Raw genomic sequence first — 708 nt, 5'->3', positions numbered from 1 at the left:
CGTATCACCGAGGTTTCACTGTAAACAGCAATGCTCTTCTCGGGTGATTGTAAGTACATGTATTACTGTCTAACTAGACAGCATACATGTACTAAGTTTGAGCGTTGGGCTAGTTGGCGCAGCATAATTCGACGTTTGTCGGCACATGGAACACGGACGACATACGACACACACAGGGGCTGCGCCAGAATTACTTTGCGCGAGGGGGGCAGGGAGGGGGGGGGAGGCGAGAATATTGCATGAGCAGTCGCTTTTCTACACAGTTGCACTTGGTAAAATTCTAACATGTCCGTGCACCGAGATATCCGGCTGAAAAGCTTAATTGCGGTTCGCAAGATTACGAATGCTAAGCTGTGTGGATTGCCGCAAAGTCCCTCCCTGGTCTGACGCGCAGACATTCCTTGGTATCAGCAGCCCACTACGCTAATGCCCCACGCGGGGCTGTAGGTACTGTAAATAAATAAATAAAGATAATATGCTGCCCTACTTAGCATATCAAACTATGCGAGGAAGCCGACTTGCAAAGTGCCGCAGCAAGCAAACGTTGCAGCGTGCCGTTACGCGAAGGTCGGCTTATCTCCCGTTTACTAAGCGGCTAGTAACGTTATCAAACGCTACGTTGCTCCTGCTTTGCACCCCGCGTGTTCTCAGGTCTGAGCAATAGACGTCACGTTTTCTCATATTTCACAGTCCCCTGACAGCGCCAGC

This window comes from Rhipicephalus sanguineus, chromosome 10, assembly GCF_013339695.2.
Source record: "Rhipicephalus sanguineus isolate Rsan-2018 chromosome 10, BIME_Rsan_1.4, whole genome shotgun sequence".
Classification (NCBI taxonomy): domain Eukaryota; kingdom Metazoa; phylum Arthropoda; class Arachnida; order Ixodida; family Ixodidae; genus Rhipicephalus; species Rhipicephalus sanguineus.
The sequence above is the reverse complement of the archived record's forward strand: the minus strand, read 5'-3'. Positions refer to the sequence as shown.